This window comes from Rhineura floridana, chromosome 1 (assembly GCF_030035675.1).
Source record: "Rhineura floridana isolate rRhiFlo1 chromosome 1, rRhiFlo1.hap2, whole genome shotgun sequence".
Classification (NCBI taxonomy): Eukaryota; Metazoa; Chordata; class Lepidosauria; order Squamata; family Rhineuridae; genus Rhineura; species Rhineura floridana.
This window is the reverse complement of record NC_084480.1, coordinates 201,670,887-201,692,749: the sequence shown is the minus strand read 5'-3', so window position 1 is coordinate 201,692,749 and position 21,863 is coordinate 201,670,887. Positions and strand designations below refer to the sequence as shown.

Below are 21,863 nucleotides of genomic sequence, written 5' to 3'. Positions count from 1 at the left end.
TAGCAAGCTGTGGTCAAGCAAAAACAGGAGCTTCTCAACTCCTCACGGCCATTCAGGAGAAGGGGAAAGGAGCAAGGAGTAAGTGACCCAGTGAGGAGGCTCATGCCCAACTGGCTAAACCATAGCTTAGTCATGAAGTCTGAATACAGGTAACAACATTGGCCTGGGCTATCTGCATAGCAGAGAGAGAGTTGCCAACTATGATTTCTTCAATCATAGGGCAGCAGTGAGGAGATAAGATGCTCTTTCTGGATTTCTCTGTGCCAGACTGAAAGCTGCTAAAAGGCACAGAAACACCTTCTGGAGCATGAATAAACAACTCCAAACTCAGACAAAGAAAATATGCAGGAAGGAGAAGCTACCAAGGGAATATCTGAGGAAGTACAGCCATTGAAAATATAGAAAGAAGCATGGTCCCTGAAAATCTGCACCCTGAGTGAGTAGCCTACATTCCTTTTCATATCTCCTTAGGAGAAATACTGCATACACTAGAGATGTAAAAGTCCCACTCAGTCATCAATTCCAAATAGACTCTTGAATTGAACCATAATGGCTGGGCTCCCAGCTACGCCATGTTTTTTGCTGCCCTTTCTGAAGCAGCAACTCCTGACAGGGATGTACATTAAGTGCTCTACATATATGAGATGAAACTTCAGGGAGGTGGTTTCAAAATAACCTTGCGCCACAGAAATCCCTTCATGCAACGAGCAGCCTGTTCGGTGCTTTTACTCCCTAGGTGGCACCATAGATTAAGAGGCCAATGTATGTTCTGGCTAAAAAGAGGTGTCTTAAGCCTCTGCAGGTGGCTGATGAGATGATGGCAGGAAAAAAAAGCTGCAGCTTGAAGTACTGAACACACAAGGAGGACATAGCCAAAGTCTGTCTTGTTCAATCTAAATACTCCTCCCAAGCTGTCCTGTTAAATTTAAATGCACTACAACTAGCGATGGACGAGAATTTGTATTCAGTTCACATTTCAAACAGCATATATCAAATTCACACTTTCTGAAACAACATGAGAACTGAAACACAGCCATCCTTCAAAATTCACACATTCAAATTTTGCTATGCAGTTTGCCGCCCAAACAATGTTTACAAAAGTGCATATATTAGGGGAAAGTGTGCATAAAAACAAAGGTGAGTGAAAATAACATGCAAAAATGCATTATATGATAAGAAATGGCTTGCAAAAATGTGTACATTAGTCAAAACTGCCTATGAAAAAATGTGTTCATTAGGAGAAATTCGTACTAAAATGCTGGAGAATTTTCATGAGGATTTTTTTTTTAAAAAATGACAAATTGCTGCAGAAATGTGGAAAATTGAATTTAAGATTGAAAAGCTGAGAAACTAAGAAAATAAAAAATGACAGATCTTTTAGTTCCTAACCACAACTTATATGTTTTCCTGAATTGTCAACAATGAATGAGCTGTCATTATAAATAACGCCCACTGTGTATTAAGCGTCTTCGGTGAAAAGTTCAGTGTAATAGATCACTAGGAAATTAGGATGAAGGTTGTACTTTAACTCTACATGCTTGTGACAGTGCACACACCAACAGTGACCTCAGATCAACTAGATGGATGAAATTACAACCAGTTGCTGATCGGGGTGGGCAGGAGGAGGACTCTCCAATATCCTTAATTTGAATGCAACATGACGAAGCTTAGAACATTTTTTAACAAATTAGGCAGAGCCAGCTCCAGTTTTTGTGGGGCTCTTGGTCCAAGATGGGGGGAGCTCCATGAAAGGTCCCTCTTCTCTTTGTCCCTGTCACTTCTACCAGTTCACTCATCCTCTCCCTTGGGGTCCAATCCACATCAAAACATGATGAGTGGAGACTGCTGTTCCTTTTCCTCACTGCTTTCATGCTTGGAAAGAGAAGGAGAGCAAGAAAAAAAGAGCAAGTGGAGCAGGGCCAGGGGCCTCTGCAAGTTAGTAGTGGACTCCCTGCCTTGGCAGCTGCCTGACAATATCAGCCCTGGGCCACTGTAAAACTAGGGCAGCCATTTTTTTTAACTCGGTCTGCACCTGAGGGATGATTAGAGGGGGATATATTATTATTTACATTGGGTTTTTTTTTGCGTTAAATATATTGAAGACCAGGCTTTTAGATCTTGCCATGGATTTTTGCAGAAACATGAAATGGTGTCCCAGATGCTCACGTGTCTTTAAGAGCAGATGGGCAGACATACTTTCAACAGGTAAAGCTTTCCCCATCTTTTATCTCTATGCTGAGAAAGTGGCACTTGCTGAATTTCTGGATATATGGCTATTGCCAAGACATACATACATTTCATCGATGCAACAGTCTTGTGAGTTACGTTTGACTGAGAGTGACTGGCTCAAAGTGACCCCAGTAAATTTCATGGCTGAGAAGGGATTGAAACCTGGTATTCCCCAAACACTTAACCTCTTCACACATCAAATGTACATAGAACAAACATGGGAAAGGTGAAGCAGGATCACACCCATTGGTCTCCATGTAGCCAGCTCCATACATTCTGTAGCCATGCAGACTCTGACCATGCAATCATGGATCCTTCCTAATCAAATGAAGAAAGCCTACATGCACCCAACTTCTACGCATGGAACCCCACTCCCCACTTCATACATACATTCTAGCTACATATATTCTGTGCCTAGGACTATTATATACTATGTTTGGTTCATTTAAGGTTGATACTCAAGGGTAAATTGCAAAAGCAAAAATGAAGAATATAGTGTATTATGAGCATATGTTGTAGTCACTTTTTCACACTTCATAATAAGTAGTACAGCACTGATATCATCTCCAACTCCAGTCGAACAATCATCCTTTCAGAGGATTTTGAGGCAGAGGAATTTGTGCCTTTGCGGTGCACAGCTAGTCCACAGGGAGGCCCATCTGTCTATCACAACAGCCATTCATTTGTAAAACCACAACAGCAACTGTTGCCCAACTGAAACTGAGGTCCAAAAATATGTGACATTGGCCTCAGATAAAGCATTTATTAGTATAAATATTATACACTACCCCAGCCACATTTAAATGCATTTACTATGTGTTTTCAGCCTATGCATGTACAGCATCAGCAGCACACCAGCCCAGACTGTCAATAACACTGGACATATATTATTCTTCCTTGTTAAACTTATATGCTGCATTTCTGCCAAATGGGGTAGGACATGCAGTAAGGGCACTCAACTGTGATGGGAGCCATGTGGAAGGGTTAGACAGATTGAGGTCCTTGTGACATATCAGCTAGGCCTTAGTTTAAGTACATTTAATTTCATTTGCTCACATTCCATCTGTTGTAACCCTTGTCTCTTTCCCAGTTGTCTCTACCCACTCCTGAAATACAGATTGCATCATCATCATCATTCAATTATTTTATGCCATCCTAAAACCACATTTGGTGTGGTTTTTCAGTGCTGAGCCAAACGCCAAGTGGATGGGTGGTGATGGGTACACACAGAATGTACAGGGAACAGCTGGGAGTCATGAGGAGAATCTCATGACCACATAGTAAAGCAGTTATGAAATGATGCCCTAAAATGATCCTTTACTTACCGCAGGTAATTTTCCAGAAGCCAAAGCAAGTGTTTTACTCTCTGATCGGAGAACAGCACAAAGAGAGGAGATGACAGTTGTTTGTCAAATGGTGCCCTTGCTTATTAAACATTCATTAAGCATATACTGGAACCCAGAGCTTGGAAAAGTTACTTTTTTGAACTACAACTCCCATCAGCCCTAGGCAACATGGCCACTGGATTAGGCTGATGGGAGCTGTAGTTCAAAAAAGTAACTTTTCCAAGCTCTGCTGGAACCATATCATGGCCTCAAATAACAGATCCTATAGAAAATTAAGTGCACTTAGACCTTCCGATTTCAGTGGGCTCGGAAGACATGCCTATCTCTACATGGAATCAGGCTGCGGTTCTTAAAATGTGAGGTGGGATATAGCAGGCAACGGCTTTGCAGCCTGTGACTACCAAGCCAGGTTGGGCTCAGCATCTCTCTTGCTTTTTTTTTTTTACAAATTAAGCTCTAGAGAAAAGAACGTTGTTTGCAATGACAAGCCTAATAGGAGAACACAACACAACATGTCTGGAAATACATTCCTTTGGGCAGAGGAAAGGGGAGAGTGTCACGATGCAAACTGAGAAAGGCCCAGAAAGAACAGGTAAAAAGATATCTTTCAAGGATCAGTGATAGTTGCTTACAAACAAGCCTTACTGTGTTTTGTTCCCATGCTGTAAGCATGGTAAAGTTTGAAAACTTAACAATAAATGACCTATTGCTAGAGCAGATTAATGAATGATGGTGCACTCCTTTGTTCAGCACACCTCATGTTATGATGAGACCAATCTCTAAAAAAATACTTCCTGTCCTGTGGGTAGGGATGCATTTCAGATTTCAGCAGAGGTGGGGAAAAAGATTTTTGGGAAAGGAGGAGAGAGACATTTTAATAAGATTTGGCTTCTTTTTGACTACATGGATCCTACGCTTGGGAGCAAATAGTAGAATCTGGGGTTTCAAAAGATGGTTGCATAACTTTAAGGGTACTGCTGCTCAAATTCCAAGGTCAGATATAATGCTCCTCCTGTTTGATGCTGCAATATAGAAAACCAGCTGACATTCAAAAAGCAGTATCCTATCACACCCATATTTCTATTTTTTCTCTCACAAACAGTAACAGCTAAATATGCCTCTATGCCTGGGCTGCTGCTCTTATTAAGCCTTCCAGAAATCTGGTTATCTATGTTGCAGTTACCTTGAAAGCATGTCTAATTATTCCAGACTAAAATGCAAGCATGACACAATTTAACATTATTTTAATAATCATAAATATGTATGACGTTTGAAGCCCATTTTGCATTTGTGTCCAGGCTAGACATGGAAATATCTGTCAGTTTCGGTTCTCTCAGCTTTCCAGTCCAATTCAGCTCTTCACATTTCTGCACAATTTGTGATTTTTTTTTTTTTAAAAAATCTTCATCAAAATTCTCCAGCATTTCAGTGTGAATTTCTCCTATTAAACACATTTTTGTAGGCAGTTTTGACTAATGCACACATTTTGCAAACAATTTCTTGTCATATAATGCATTTTGCATACTATTTTCACATATATTCATTTTTTATGCACACATTTCCCAGATATATGCATTTTTTGTAAACATTGGTTGGAGCATTGCAAAATTTGGATATATGCAAATTTGGAAGGATGTTGTGTTTCATTTCTCATACTGTCTTGGAAAGTGTGAATTTGATAGATGTGGCTTGAAATGCAAACTGAATCAAAATTCTCGCCCATCCCTAGGCCAGATTGTGCTTGCGGCAGGTGCACCTCCTTCATCCTATTGCTTCTCTCTGTTTATACTACTGGACTTGTACCGTCCAATCCTATGTGTGGTCACTCAGAAAGAAGACTAATTGAGTTGATGTGGCTTACTTACAGAGAAGTGCATAGGACTACAGCCTCAAAACAACCTTAAAATCATCCATTCATTCTTCCTTTTGAAAGCCACTATGGAACAGCAGTTCACAAAGACGTTTCTCCTGTTCTGCTCCCATATGTTCTTTAAATCAGGAATCCCCAATATCTAATTCACATCTGCTGAACCCATTCTTGTCTGTCTTTCCTTTAATGAACAGCTTCAGTAAAGGGATCCCTCTTCTTTCTGCTTGAATTGGATATGACGACCACACTACACACCAAGTTTTTTCTCTTAAACTTCTTTAAGAAGCAGATTACTGGCAGTAAGACACCCACACTGCTTGTTAACCATGATCTACAGCCTTGTAGTTTGTTCTGACCAGGTTAATTGGAAGTATTGCAAAGTGTTACTTCTTCTTCAGTGGGCCTTCTTCAGCAATGCTGATGGAAACAAGAGCGAGATCAACTTTGCAAGGAGCTGAGCTGCGGCATCAAAGCCAATCTCCTTGTAAGTTAATTGCAATCAGCTAAGATTTGGAAGAGCTCAACGAGGATTAGAATTGATAAACAAAGTAAAAAAATACCTTCCCCAGTTCAGCACCCATTTCAACATTCAAGGATGGTGGTAAACCTTGAGTGTCAAAAAAATTCCCACTCCGAGTTTGTGCATATTGCAGATGCTCAGTGAGCTGGATCTACCCATTAACATCAAGAAGTGGATTACTGTGATTTAGCTGCTCATTTCAGATTTGGGATTTCTGTATTAATTCTGATACCTAAGGCTGCAATCCTATGTGTGCTTGCTTGGGAGTAAATCCCCTTGAACTGTGTGGGGTTTATTTCTGAGTAAGCATGCATAGGACTGACCTGCAGTTATTCAGAGGAGGTAGAATCTAAAATTCCCCCATCATAGGTAGGTTGTCTCAGTCAGCTCCCTAACCATGTATGGATGAAATACCCTCTCAGACAGAAGGGATTGGAAAGGATATGAAGGTTAGTCTCATATGAAAAAGTTAAGCCCTGTTGTTGCTTAGGGTCATTCTTATGTGGGAAGGTGACTTGTGGGCCTGCTCAGTCTCCTAGCCAGGTGCTGCTAACTGCTGATGGACAAAATCAGCATTGCTCACCATTCTTCTGGCTCCTTGCCTTTCAACCAGACCTGGACTGGACAACCTTCAAATAGAGGATGCCTTCAAAGAAAGGACTGTCCTTCCAAATAAAGGACTGTCCTCTGTATTTTATTTATTTATTTATCGTATTTGTATTTGTATACCGCCCCATAGCCGAAGCTCTCTGGACGGTTTACAGTAACTAAAAACATTAAAAACAAATATACAAATTTAAAACACATATTTTAAAAACAATTTAAAACTCTGTAGAGTAGGACACATGGCAATCCTATATAAAAAAGAAGGAACTGTCTTTGATCAAAAGGATAACCACTGGAGCATCTTTAACCCTTGCTAGTGCTGCTTTTTAATGTCTATTTTTTAAATTGAAAAATCAATTAATTTTAACAACAGCAGTCCTACAGCAGGGGTGAGGATCCTTTTCTGCCCAAGGGCTCCATCCCCCCATAGTCAACCTTCCAGAGGGATTCATGGCAGTGGTGGGCTTGGTCAGAGGCAAAAGTGGGTGGAGCAACAGCTGTGTCTATTACCTCACAGAAGGCTACTTTCCAGCCACATGAAACTCAGAGGTTTTTACACATACCACACACCCCTCCATCCTCTGTCCAGGCAAGCAAGGGGTATTATCACAGTTCAAGGACACAACCCAGGCAGTCAAAAGCACTTAAGGAGGGTGCAGAACAGGATCAGTGAAGGTTGTGGCCTGGGGAGTGGAATGACAGCCAAAAAGAGAGAGCCCCTTCTGTCCCTGCCTCCAGGCCTGAGATTCTCCAGGTCTGCCTTTCATGGACTAAAAGTCTTACTACTTTACATATCTACTCAGAATAAGCCCCCTTGAGTTCAATGGGGTTTACACCCAGGTAAATATATAGAGTTGCTGCCAAAGACAGCAATCCTATCCATGTTAGAAACATAGGGAGCTGCCTTATACCAAGTCAGACCAATGGTCCATCTAGCTCCGTATTATCTACACAGACTAACAGTGGCTCTCCAAGGTTTCAGACAGGGTTCCCTCCCAGCCCTATCTGGAGATGCTGGGGATTGAACTGGGGGCCTCCGGCTTGCAAGATGGATGCTCTACAACTGGGCTACAGCCTTTCCCCAGAATGTGGTCCTGGGAGTAAGCCCCACTAATCACAGTGAGATTTACTTCTGAGGAAACATGTGCAGGACTGTGTTATAAGCCCTTTCTGTTTTGTTCAGCTTTCTCTAGATTAGACAGGAATGTTAAGAGTTTGCTATTTGTGATGCTTGATGATTCTGTGCTTGTATTTTTTTACATGTATATAGACTTATAGGATATAGGGAAAAGCCAAAAATTAAATTAAAAAACAAACATTGATATTTACCCCTTTAGCAAACATGTAAATAAATGTAAATATGAAAATACCCAACCTAGATGTATTGTTTTCATTTTCAGCTTGGATCAGGAGTAACAAGTATGATGAGAGTAGGGGAAGAATAACTTCTTTCAGCCTAACCCTATACATGTTTACTAAAAAATAAGTCCCATTGAGTTTGTTGTTGTTAAATGCCTTCAAGTCAATTACAACCTATGGCAACCTTATGAATCTTATATATATATATATATATATATATATATATATTCATAGGGTTTTCATGGTAAGAGATATTCAGAGGTGGTTTAACATTGCCTTCCTCTAAGCCTACAGCACCCGGTATTCCCAGGCGGCCTCCCATCCAAGTATTAACCAGGTCTGACCTTCCTGCTTGGCTTCCAAGATCAGATGAGATCGGGCGTGTTCAGGGTAGTATGGCCATAGGCCCCATTGAATTTAGTGGGACAATTCCTAGTAAGGATGCCTAGCATTGCAGCCTTAGTGGGACTTTCTTCCAAGTAAACAAGCATTGGATAGAACTGCAAATTGCCTTTCTCATCCCGTCGAAGAAGTCACTGAGACATGATGGAAAGATGTCCTGAAGATCTAAACAAGACAGAATATCCTTCTCTGGATATTGTTGCTCTGCAGTGCAGGGCAATCATCTATGAATCCCAGCTGGCATCATCTTGATCAGAGCACAGCATGCAAAACATAACCACCACTAACTTAGATTTAATACCAAACAGATTTTTATTCCAGGCTGTGCTTGGAATTGCCAAGGGAAAGACTGTGTTTTGTTTTGTGGTTTTTGTCACAATAAATCTGTATCCTGGAACTCCCCTTGCCAATCCGCCATAGTATGTTTTACACTTCGTATTACAACAGAATGCCACCTGCTAATGATTAGACATTGCTTGTGGTTTTGAGATTCTATTAACTGACAATTGGAACAGATCAGCAGTTGGAAAGTTAACCCCCACTCGGCCTCCCATTCATTTTCTTTTTCTTTGCTGGGTGTGTGTGTGAAGCCACATAGTTGTATCCAAAGGCGGCTTTGCTTTTGCCTTAGTGGAATGAACTTGGTTTTTGCTGATCACCCTCCCTTCTGCAGCCCTCCATAACACATCATGTTCTGTTTTGGAAGACCCCTTCCCAACCTTCAGGAGCAGCTTTTCAGGAAAACAAGGGGGGCGGCATTAAGTGGCTAGAGAGGAGTGGAGGGAAAATATCAGGCGCCACAACTTGTGCAAGTGGAAGCTACCACCGGATGCAATGCATTCACTATAAAAGTGCATGCAGAATCTTAATTTGCAGTCTCCTCCAAATTGATTCTTCTCCTGGGAACTCCTGATTTGGCTCCAGGGTTAGTCAAAACCATTGGAAATGCTGGACAGATTTACTACGTGTTATTTTTAAGGCAGCTGGAGATAAGGAGATCAAGGAACCAGTTTAACAGAGGGGAATTTAAGGTACCCAAACAGGTGCAGTGATAGTTTATTCATACGCTGTTCTGTTCCCAAAGTCTGGATGTGTGCGAGTGCACTACACACCATAAGGGAACATTTGGAAAAGATACAGTGCATATTTTATATTGCAAATGAAATCTAATAGTCACATTCTGGTTATAATTAAATATTTCTGCATAATACATACATACATATATATTCTGGCAAGGTGGCTTAATTAATCCATAAAATGCCTCACCACATTGCCAGAGCAAAGGCATTATTAGATTGATTATTTTGAAACATAGCAAGGTTGGCATACTTCTGAGCTTGAACAGATGGAAGAAGTATATGTTATGAGTGTTTTTGGGACCAGAGGGCTGTGCGCCTGAGAAAGCCAATGCAGTATTGTTGCATTTTTCATTGATGTTTGGGGTAATATTCTCAGTCAAGTTGTCAACAGCTGGAGTCAGACAAAAGTTCTCCAAAAGGTTCTCTCACCTCCCAATCATTTATCTTGTCCCATACTCAGCCCAGGATGGGTGTAACACCGTCCCCAAGATATTTTTTTTAATTAGCATTTTAATTTGTTACCTGAGAGACAGTGATAGCCTCCATTTAAAGAATGACAGCTTGTTTGAAGAACAGGAGCAATTTAAGAATAGCACCCACTGACAAATTCAGTGAATCAGGCAGGGTGAGTGCATAACAAAAGCCTCACCCGGAAGAGCCCGCAAATGTCTGCTCATTCAAGACTTTTCCTGACTGAGGGTGGATATTTCATAATCACAATCACCCTATAATTACTTCAGTGATCCTGGAAAAAAAACTAGGCTGTATAGTAACATGGTCAGGGCCGGTTCTAAAGGGTGGCCAGGTGGGGCACTGGCCCGAGGGCCCCTGGAGCTACAAGGTCCCCTGAGGGGCTGCCATGGATCTCAGGACAGGAGGAGCTTCCGAGCCACCCCCTATCCCCCCACTTCACCTACCTTTCTCTCTGCTGTTTTTTGCCATCAATCAAGATGGCGGCTGAGGTTTCCCTAAGGGACTGAAGCCTCTGCCGCCATCTTGGTTGATGGCAGCAATGCATGCGCATGCGTGCCATCAACCAAGATGGCAGCAGAGGCTTCAGCCCCTTAGGGAAACCTTGGCTGCCATCTTGATTGATGGCAACCCTGCGTGCGGAGCCACAAAAGACAGCAGAGAAAGGTAGGTGAAGCGGGGGGATGGCGGGCGGCTCAGAAGCTCCTGTCCTGAGATCCACAGCTGCTGCCACGGATTGCGGAAGGGGAGCGGAGGGGCCCAGGGCAGGCTGTTGCCAAAGGGCCCCGGCATGCCTGGGGCTGGCCCTGAACATGGACCTTGAAGAGTTACATATTAGAACTTTGTATTATGGGCTAGAGTTAGACTCCACCCCTTGGACTTTCCTTTGCTCTGCTTTTCAGTTTCAGTAGTGTTCTTTACCCAGCCAGTGATAAAGAAGCATGTTTGTTTGTCAGCAGAAAGAAGGGAGACTTTGTTTATTCTGCAATTATTATTAGTAGTAGTGCAGGATTGGGTGATTATTGTTAATGGGTGAAAAATGGTGTGGCTGCATTTGGAATACTGTGTACAGTTCTGGTCGCCTCATCTCAAAAAGGATATTATAGAGTTGGAAAAGGTTCAGAAGAGGGCAACCAGAATGATCAAGGGGATGGAGCGACTCCCTTATGAGGAAAGGTTGCAGCATTTGGGGCTTTTTAGTTTAGAGAAAAGGCAGGTCAGAGGAGACATGATGGAAGTGTATAAAATTATGCATGGCATTGAGAAAGTGGATAGAGAAAAGTTTTTCTCCCTCTCTCATAATACTAGAACTTGTGGACATTCAAAGAAGCTGAATGTTGGAAGATTCAGGACAGACAAAAGGAAGTACTTCTTTACTCAGCGCATAGTTAAACTATGGAATTTGCTCCCACAAGATGCAGTAATGGCCACCAGCTTGGAAGGCTTTAAAAGAAGATTAGACAAATTCATGGAGGACAGGGCTATCAATGGCTACTAGCCATGATGGCTGTGCTCTGCCACCCTAGTCAGAGGCAGCATGCTTCTGAAAACCAGTTGCCGGAAGCCTCAGGAGGGGAGAGTGTCCTTGCACTCAGGTCCTGCTTGTGGGCTTCCCCAAGGCACCTGGTTGGCCACTGTGAGAACAGGATGCTGGACTAGATGGGCCACTGGCCTGATCCAGCAGGCTCTTCTTATGTTCTTAAATAACATGATAACTTAAAATGATATGAAAGAAATATCTACCTTAAGTTACCCTTTATTCTTTTAAAGCACTCACTATACTCACAATCATAGTGACTACTTTTTCTTGGAGAAAACAAGTTCCACACTAGTTTTTAACTTCTTCGTTATAGCATAAACTATTTTGTTTGTTTTTGTATCCCCTTGTTCACTGTATCCTTAACATCCTTGTTTTCTTATGAAACAAAAAATATGCCAGTCATTTAATTACTTTACATAGCCCATTATGTAGGTTAACACACTCTCTGCATGGAGGAAGAGTAAGAGGTAAGGCCATAGCCTTTTCTTTCCCATGTCCTGGCCTTCTCATCCTCTCCACCAGTGCTTGGGGTGGGCAGAATTGGCTGGCGTTATGCACTTCCCCTGAAAAATAATGCCCTACCTAACAAGGAAGGCTGGCTACAGAGCTGACCATGCATATCTTGGCCAAACAGGTTTGACAGGGATTTTAAATACTACCAGTTATGGCTGAAATTCCCCACCTAGATTCATAGTTGGCATACTTGGAGAACTTTTACAGCTGATATGAAACTTGTGGGGTGTGTAGCTCAGTTTGTAATGGTTCAGAGTTCTCCTAAACTTAGAAAGGTCCACCCAGGGAAGCTCCTTCACTACTGCCAGGCCTCCTGGAAACATTGCCAGTTTCCTTCCCCGTTCTTGCAACTTGGTAAGTTTGGCAAAGTGACAGCAGAGAAGACTGGTGAGAGTCAAGGGCTCATCCTAAGTTCATATCTGCAGTGAAGGCTTTATTCGTTCTGAGGAATCCTCCTGAGAATTTTGATTAAAATATGGTATTGACAAGACTGTGAAGGGAGACTTCCTTGGAAGAAACAAAGCTCTATAATTCCCATTGACAGAATAGGTTCTGGGCATGCTCAGAAGTCTTCATTGCAGATGAGAACCATGGGCTTTCAGCAGTTGTCTCTGCTTCTTCTTTTTTAATTATCCCCCATTTTTCACCATCTGGGTCCCAAAGTGGCTTCTAAAATAAAAACATACATTATACAAAATTTAAAACATAAATTAAGCATAAGAGATAAAAACATCAGAACAGTATTCATGGTGCAAAGGCCTCGTAGAATAAAATAGTTCTAACCAGGCATCTGAAACTTAGCAGGGATGGTGCTTGCCTGATTTCTACTGGGAAGGAGTTCCATAGAGCTGGGCTCACTATGCTGAAGGCATGACTTTCCATCAGATTGTGTCAAGCTTCTGGTCCATAGGGGTCTACTAATAGTGCTCCCTCAGATGATCTCAGTGAGCATCTTGAGACATACGGAGGAAGGCAGTCCTTAAAAGCATTGTGCTCTTAAGTTGATCAGTTGTATGCTAGTACAAAGAACTTTGAACCCGGCCTGACCTTTCTCAGTCTTACCAACTTGTGAGGTGCTGGGGAGGGGAACTGTTAACAGGTAGGGGTGAGGACTGGCATTGAGCCATTATGAGCTGAGATGAACCTTGTGGGGGTGTGCCTTAGTTTGCAATGGTTCAGGGGTTTCCAAACTGGGATGTTCATACCGAACTAATCATTTCCCATATTTGCTACAAGTGCTAAGTACTACAAAACTTGTGGAAATACGAGACAATGGCAGGATGACTGTGCACACCATGGACCATTAAGTCCCATTATGCCTTTTTCATATCAGCCAACTCTCAGATGGGGGAAGGGGGGAATCCAACAAACTTTTCTGTAGAAGAAATACCAGATTACCTATTGCAATGATCCAAATAAAATTCAGGGAGGCCCAGATACACCATACAACGATATCTATCATTTTATTATTAGAGACCATCCACACAGTATGCCAGCCTTCAAAGGGGGGAGAAGGTAGAACAGTTGTAACAAAATCAGGATTGGTTACAATAAGGCCAAAATGTGTTTTACGGTTAGGGCCTTCCTCTTCCCGTGTGCCTGAAGAACTCCAGAAAGAGGGGAAACGTTTCTTCTTCAGGCAGAAAAAAAAAGATTGCAAAGGGAAACACCACCTGCATTAATATGTTTGCCAGGAAGGAATAATGCTATCCAAACTAAATTATCAGCCTGATTTACACTCGGACAGGACTTCTAATACCTACTAGTTAGAAAGGTCAAGGCAACACACTTCTGGACAAATGTGACTTAGCAGCCGCCAAGTGAATATGATATGGGCCTGTCTTTATGTCATGTCAATGTATGTTAGATGTGGGCCTCCTGAACTCAAGTTTTCTGGAGTGGGAGTTATACGGGTCACAGCAGGGCTCCTATAAAGAAATGCAAAAACATGGGACATTCTGACTGTACAATATTCTACCTATGGTTGCTACCTCTTCATAACTTATAGGGGCTGTCCGCATTTCAGGTACAGTAGGTCATTTATAATGAACTGAGATTGACCATGTGTTTGTGAAAATGAAATTGCATGTCTAGACCAAGTTTCATCAGTCCAGTCTTTATTTTCAGAAACGCGGGCATAATCCAATCAAAGTTAATTGCATACATATAGTGATTTTATTGAGAAAGATTGATGCATCTGCTTAATTTTATCACTGAAATCCATGGAACAGGGGAAAACACCATAGTATTTATTTTTTAAATGTATAGGCTGCTTAAATGCCAAACTCTAAACCATATACGTAATAAAATTAAAACTCTGCTAAAATCCACAACATTGTTAGGTTTTGTGCATTCAACTAAGACCTACTCAGAGTAGCCACATTGAAATTAATGAACCTAAGTTAGTTTTATTTAGTAACTTCTGAGTAGGAGTAGCATTGAATACCACTCAAAATAATGATCAGTAAAACTTTTTAAAAAATATATAGAGAGAGAGATAACTAACGTCTGGATAGGCTTACTGAAATAAAAAAGTTTAACTTTGGCTGAATTTTGTTGTGTATGTTTGATGATGAAGAAAGGCTTCAGGGAGGCAAAGAGCAATAATACTTACTACTGTTCTTTGCTGCCCCTAGAAGCTTCTCTTTCTCTTCAAACAAGTATACCTTATATTAAAACAACAAGAGCAACAGGGCTGCCATATTTAGTCAATTAATTGGTTGGATCAATCAGTTTAAAAACTTTAGTTTGCTTAAAAGTTGTCCTTGATTAATCCAGGAAGATTTTAACATAATAATAGTTTTTAAAAGCAGCATCTATAAACTTCACAGAACACAGGCACCTCACACAGGAGGGTGTGTCTCTTCTAAGATGGTTGCTGCTGCTACACAACATGACTACATCGAGTTTTTTGTTTGTTTGTTTTTAAACTTACTCTCTTCTTCAAAATGGTTAACTTTATTCTTTGGCCAATTCATGTAGATTTATTTGATCAACTAAATTAATATGCTCAATCAGCTACAAGTTCTTTGATCAGGTGACAACCCGAGAGAGAGAGAAGATCTCAATCCTAACCAGGGTAAGTTGTTTTGTAGAAATAAAATGTGTTATGCTGTTCACACTTCTGAAAACTGAAATTGCTATGTGGGAAAATAATTGCTGAATGGCTAAAATGGCTGTGTAAGAAAATAAGTGATCAATAGGCATCTTCCAGCACAACATTTAACAATTAGAATGATGTGGCTAGCTACTCTGTTCATGATAAATGTCATTTTGATATCATCCTTGTTTTGCTCTACTGATGCAATGAGGGACCAGGATGTACTTAATTTGTTAGGTTAAGAGGTGGCAACTCTGTAGCACTTTCTATAGAATGGTAAGGAACTGCAGTGTTCTGAATTAAGGAATATGTTTGCTATTTTCTAGAGAGTGACAGTGATATAGATTTAAAGGGGATCCCTTACTCTACGGAACCCCATTAAGATAAAAAGCATCTTGGAGTCCTCATTCACAAGTCTCATTTCACTGAAAGCTAAGCGAATGCTACCATTGTCTGCTGCAAGGCTCTGTGCCCCAGAAGTAGGTGCCTGAGGAACGTGCCTAAGAAGTAGGTGGAATTGCTGTGTTGAAAGTGGAGGATTATCAACCCCCAGTATGATCTCATTGCTGCACCAACCAAGATCATCCATCTACGCACAGGACTTTTGATTCCACATTCTTCTTATTTTGTTAATAAAAAAGGACCCTGGCAAACAGTATTGATTTTAAATTGGCTTACAAGTTGTATTTCAGTCACAAACAGCTTTTTTTTTGCCACAAACATGAGGACTAGTAACAAGTCAGAGTTCAATTGAATTTACACCATTGTTAATTCCCACTGATTTTTCCATTGAAAGCTATATTCTTAATTTTTACTGAACAGTCCTCCTTTAAAAAAATGAATAAATCTAAATGGCCAACACTTACAATTTTATTGAAGGAGTTTTAGAGGTTATGAATCCTGTCCTGATGTTACATGAGCTAGCCCAATAAACATTTTCTCTCTGCTAAATACACTTGTGTGGTGTGGTTTTGCAATGTTTTTGAGGGAAATGATGCTGAATAACTTGGCCAAGGCCATCTAGGAAGACTGCATCACAAACAAATAATTGAAACCACAGTGTCCAGTTCCAGATTAGCAGCCCAGCATTCCTAGCCTTACGACTACACAGTTAAAGGAAAATCAATGGGAAGGAGGAATGCCTTGATGAAAAAGCTTTACGAACTCAAACTTTACTATACTACCCACCCACAAAAATGCTGCACGATTATCTTCAGTCTCCTTATTTGAATCATGATTAAGATGCTTTCCATGTATTAGGGGGCTTGAAATTTCACTGATAATCTTCTCTTACACCTTTTTGTTAGGCAAATGAGGTAGACTGCCACTGAATAAAAACTGTAATTTTGAAAGAACCATACATTTCAGAGTGAGTCACTTCTCTGCCCTTCCAGACCATACCCCACTTAATTCAGAATGAGATGCCAAGGCAGAATCCAATAATGCAAGGGAAAATGCTTGTGCCAGTTTTCCTTCCTCTCAAAAACATCATTCAAAGTTAAGAGCCAATGTTTACAAAGTGCAAGTCAACTTCTGCACCTAGTCAGCAGAAAAGATTGATTTGCTAGCATATAGAATAGCTCATTCAATGAGTCAAATGGATTTATACTCTCTCTCTCTCTCTCTCTCTCTCTCTCTCTGTATATATATAGACAGACAGACAGACAGACAGTGAAGGAGAAGAAAAAGGAATGTGACTATGGGAAGAAGAACTACAATCCCATCCAAAACTAGATATCTAGTACTGGAGCATTCTAGCCACATGATTATTGAAAGTAAATCCTTTAGAAACACCAGAGCAGCCACAGCAGATTTCTGTGGGGGTTTATTAAATAAGGCATTGGGAGGGAACTTCTATAAAATAACAGTAGCCATAAGATACCATGTAAAGAAAATCTGCTTTCCCCCCTGTATAATTTCACAGCAGGTCAAGGAGTAAATCCACTGCACTCCAATTGAACAACTGATCCCATAGCTTGGATAAATTCATAAATCTATGCTTGTACCCTGGTTGCACTCCTTCTTGATCTGTACTCACTGAATGCTTCCCTTTTGTTGTACCATATACAATGTCAGTAGATCAGTAACAGAATTGCAGCCATCCTTATACCATGTGAAGAAGATCCACAGCTGGGCCTGATACCACTACTCTATATAGCACCACCATGATCTATACCCTACTCTAAAGAGTTACTGGAAGGTGGCAGGAAAGTGCATGCAAGGAGGCTACGCTAACACAATGTCACAAATCATGATGTTAAGCTGGCTTCCACAGTGATGTTAACATGATGCCATGGGCATGTAAATCTTTCCAGTTTTGTTAACTGCTCATAGTTTCATCCGAGATCCAGATGTATTGTACTCATAATATGCTTTAACACTGGGGATGGCATTAACACACACACACTCAAACAACAACACACCAGTGTCAGACAGTCATCAAATTAACAAAAGAGAAAAAGATTCCAGCAAAGGATGAATCATGGTATTTAATTTAAACAACCGTATAAATTCTTCATTCATAAAAGCATTCCATTTATCATATTGGACTGAGACCAGGACTTTATGATCTAAGCGGGATTGATTTAAATCCCAGATCAAACAAGTCAATAAGGGGGGGGGGAATATTTACTGAAAAAAGTGTCCACTCAAAAATATGAAAAAGCAGGATGTGATGAAGGAAATGCATGCCTCAAAAGCAAAATGCATGCCTCAAAAGCAGAGGATGCTCTTCAGAGAATCACTGGTCTCATTCAGGTGTCAACCGTCTGGTTAACAGAACTTGTCTAGTCAAAACTTCCACCAAGTTTCTGAAAATAGTTCAGCAGTGAGTGAGAGACAAAAGACCATTTTCTACAATACAGGGCTTTATTTCCAAGGGCTGCAGAAATGCTAGCCTTCCTTTTCATGGGGAAAAAGGGAATTTAGTTGCAGGTGACTATTTTCACAGGCTCAGTCATAGGAGTGGAGGATGCTGAGAAATGCGTATTTCAAACAGAGAACAATGTGATTTTAACTTATTGTCTTTTGTTTTTATTTTGTTTTTAATGGCAAGTTATAGATATAATATTTGATGGCTAGCAGGATGATACCAGGAAACTGGTGTGAAAACTACTATAAGGAGGAACTAGCAAGCCCCTAGAGAGAATACCTGCTCTCAAGAGCCTCAAATGGCTGCAAAGGACAACTGCAGGGAGCTACCATCAGAGTGAATCATTTCCACTTGCCTTAAAGACATTTTTCCCCTGCCTCTGCCTGTTATTTCTGAGAAACCAGTTACTTTTGGTCACAAATCATTTGAAATTTGGGCCAAAGGACTCTCAGATCAATTTAAAACCAGGAAGCAGATAACTGCTAGAGCCTGCCTGATGATATCGGAGCGAAGAGATTTGGTCCTGCAGTTATTTATTAGCACATTTGAGCTGCTTAAAGGAGCCTGTTCAATCAGATCCTCTCACTGTGGCAGCCGGACGGAAACCTGTGTTTATATGGGGTGAAGGAATCCGTTTGATCTCATCCCACCAGACTCATTTGGATATGTCCCGCTCTCTTTTCCAACTGAACGTTATTGCCTCAGTCACACACCCCTTAAAAAAAGAGAGACAGATCTGGAAAACAAACAGAGATGCTCCATTGATATCATTTCGTTCTGGAGGGGCCGTTAATCGATACATTCCAGCCAAATTCTTCCCTGGTACACACTGTCTGATACAGCCCTAAGAAAAGAAGGAAGAGCAATGGAAAGCCTCCACATGTACACAGCAAAAGTACCTAACTGTGAGAGTATCCCTCATGCAGCCCTCCTGGATCAACATCTGGCATACCTCTTCATTGCATAAGTTTACGCACTTATCTCTGCACAAAACTGAGCACAGTTTGCACACAAGTTCCAAAGCAGTAAGCAACAACTGCAGAGTTACTCATGCGCACAGTTTGATCCGAGGAATGACTTAACACAATGAATGGAACATACACAACTGTTTCAGTTAAATGTGTGCTATTCCCATGAGAACTGCATGAATCTCATTTAAAGCCTTTTTCTCATCAAACAAATGAATCACCTCCTGGAAGGAATCAGGCTGAAGAGCCCCCCTTCTCTTTCAGATCTTGTGATAAGAACACTTTAAATCATAGGTGTCATAAAGAGGCATCTCCTGTTCCCTTTCTGGCAAAAGGTAGCAGATGTGTTGCTGGGCTGAGTGTAATTTTAGCCATTAAACTTCTTGATCCTTGAATGTCATCAGGAGTTACCCTAGATGAACACTCAGTTGCACTTACAAAAGTACTGCATTTAACTCTCCATAAAATATGGATTTTATTGCATCACTATCAAGACCTCGTTCCACAGCCGCTGACCTCTGTGCCATCTGCATATCTCCAGATGCAAACCTCTGAATTAAAACTGTTATATGTAGGAACGTTTGTAGGTGAGTGTACGAATACACACACATGCATACATGCAATGTGTTTCGATGATATAGTTTTGCCTGAAATGTTTCACCCTATGAATTTTCTACAACTGCTCAACTTCAGTATCTCATTTATTCATCCTACACACCACCTCTCCTTAAGGTGCAAAGAATTTCATGATTTACCAGGTTTTTCTGTCATCTCCTGCAACTCTTTCTGCTCTCCTGACTTTTCCTCAAGAAAAGACCTCATTTCTACTGTGCACCTTCTTTAGATCAATAATTTTTCACTCCTGGTGGCTTTTCTTCTGCTTCATAAGATCAAAATCAATCTAAAGAGAAAGTTAATAATAATAATAATAATAATAAACTAATTTCTCTATTGTGTGTTAGGCGAGGTGCTTCAGGGTGTCCAAAGGGTTTGCTGGATGCATCGCTATAAGGCAGAGTCTCTCTATTTACCTTACTCTAATGGATGGCAAATCTCCTCCTTACAAGCACATTAATTGCTAGCATCCAGCTGACATCTCATCCAAGTGCAAAAGAAAAAGGAAGGGGGAAAAAGAAAAGAAATGAAAGACTAAGCACCCCCATCCCCGCTCTACAAGAGTGCATAGCTGTCCATGTGCTGCCGCGCTCATCTAGTGGCCCCATAGTAACGGACCTGCCAACTTTGGAACATAACAGGGTTTTATTAGCATTTACAGCAGACCAAACAAGAAGAGCGGGGAGGTGAGAAAACAAACAACCCAAGGAATCAAGACAAACACGGGAAGCATCTGCTTGGCTGAATAGTACCGTTCCCAGCCTGCTTTAAACAAGCGGAAGAAGAAGAAGAAGCCTCATTTCCTTACCGGCAAGAAGAGAAGGCAAAGGATGAGTCAAATTGCTCAGCCGCACAGAGTCGGGGCTCAACACGGGGGCCAGCGTTCGTAGCAACGGTGCCGCTTCTTCGTCTGCCTTCCTCCTCCTCCTCCTCCTCCTCCGCTGCTGCTGCTGCCGCCGCTGAGGCTACTTGCATTGAACTGGGGCTCTGTCTCTTCTCTCGCGCCCGCTAGCATCACTTTCAAACTCTGGCTTGAACGGGGACGCCAAGCCGGAGAAGCGGCTCTCTCCGCAGTGATGTCGCTTCCATTCAGCGCTCTTAATTCAATGGAGAGGAATATTTTTTTTAAAAAAGGAAAGGGAAATATATATATTTAAATAAATAGAAATAGATCCTCCTGCTTCCTTCTTTCCTTCCTTCTCTCTCTCTCTCCCTCACACACCACACGCACACGCGCACGCACCGAGCGTGCCACAGCGAACTGCTGCTGTTCTTACTGCCGTGCCTCTGGAGCCGGCGCCGCAGCGCAGTATGGGGAGCTTGAAGGGCTGGGGGGAAGGAAAACGCGCCTCTTCCAGGCATCCAGCGATTTGCAAGTGAATGCGAGAGGAGGGACGAGGAGGAGAAGGAGGCGGAGGACTTTCTGGAAGACACCCCCCCTCCGCCGCCGCTTTCTCCTGATGTGACAGAGAAAGAAGGGCTCTTTTTTTTGAAGTCTGTCAAGCTCCTTCTCATGTGGAGGAGAGAGATAATAAAAGGCAAAGTGTGTGAGGGAGAGTCCAGTCCAGTGAAGTCGAGTCTTGTAACTTGTACAGGGAATATACAGCCCCTATAATGCAGGGTGGTCGCCTGTAGTGTAGTGGCAAATTCAGAAGTGTAGGACCTCTTCAAAGTCACTCCACACACCCCTTCACCACTACACCCCCTTCTAAGATTATACAATAAAATGAGCTTTCGATCTCTTTCTTTGGAGTACTTTCCTTTACGATGCACTGTAAGGATCACTGATCTTTGCAGGTTCCCCTTCAGTTAGATCTCTTCTTTTCTGTGCACTTGCATGAGCAAATGTCCTAAGATGCTGTTAAGGGAAGGAACTTCCTTTGCTGAGTTTCCCTTCTTGGTTGGCATACTAAGACTCAGAGTAACTGCATTTGGGCAAAGCGTATGAGTTTTAGGAGGAAACCTAAGCATGAAAATTCCTGATCCTAATCTATGGTGTTGTCTGCGTGTGCATGCACACACACAGATTCATTTTCACTTCACCTTACCATGCACAACACACATATATAGAACATTATTAAAAGCACAATCTCATACAAACACACACATACACACAGTTTCTCCTCTCCCCCTCCCCAGACATATTTTTTCTCTCTTTCCCTCCTCCTCCTCTACTACTGCTGGCTTTGAGCTGGAACAAAACCACAATCTTTCCCCTCCCTTTTTTTGCTGGTGGGTTGAGAATAAGATCCTTGTTAACAAATAAATTGGAGGCTGTGCAGCAGAGAGAGTCCCTCCCCCTTCAGCCCAAGTTCTCCCCTCCTTTACCTCCTTTTCCACTTTCCCTTCCTTGTTCGCTTGCTCTCTGTCATC

At 41.6% G+C, this 21,863-nt stretch overlaps 1 protein-coding gene and 1 pseudogene across 2 annotated transcripts in view; both read right to left on the bottom strand.

The window, feature by feature from the left end:
• The window catches only part of LOC133366664 (cadherin-6), a 219,986-nt gene extending 199,078 nt beyond the window's left edge, over positions 1-20,908 (bottom strand). Inside the window, exons 1-2 of one of the 2 annotated variants that reach the window (XM_061590017.1) lie at positions 20,734-20,908; positions 20,299-20,587 (exon numbers count right to left, since the gene is read on the bottom strand). The gene's annotated coding sequence lies outside the window, so the exon portion shown is untranslated. Of the gene's footprint in view, positions 1-20,298 lie in introns of both variants that reach the window. The other variant, XM_061590008.1, reaches the window with a different exon arrangement.
• On the bottom strand, positions 8,216-8,337 carry LOC133375804 (5S ribosomal RNA; annotated as a pseudogene).
• Positions 20,909-21,863: the final 955 nt, after the last annotated feature.